The sequence below is a fragment of the Capsella rubella genome, unplaced genomic scaffold, assembly GCF_000375325.1.
Source record: "Capsella rubella cultivar Monte Gargano unplaced genomic scaffold, Caprub1_0 scaffold_43, whole genome shotgun sequence".
Lineage (NCBI taxonomy): Eukaryota > Viridiplantae > Streptophyta > Magnoliopsida > Brassicales > Brassicaceae > Capsella > Capsella rubella.
Genome location: NW_006238883.1, coordinates 33357 through 33625, shown reverse-complemented (window position 1 = coordinate 33625; position 269 = coordinate 33357).

The window sequence follows — 269 nt, the reverse complement described above, 5'->3', positions numbered from 1 at the left end:
CCAAATCTTGAAAATTTGCAGAAAGCTTCCTTTCCCGAACTTTATCGTTCTTCTACTTCTCAGTATCTTTGCCCTGAAAAAAGCACCAAAGCAGACGCAAGAAGTGAGAATCTGAGCCTATTGCTTTGAGATCCAATTCCATGAAGGTACATCAACAATGAGACAACAATGAACCAGTTACATTGGTATTAGGAGGAAGTTATCCGATCACGGTGGTAACGGAGGAGGGAAGAGACATCCCAACGGAGGAGAAAGGATGAGAAGAAGCC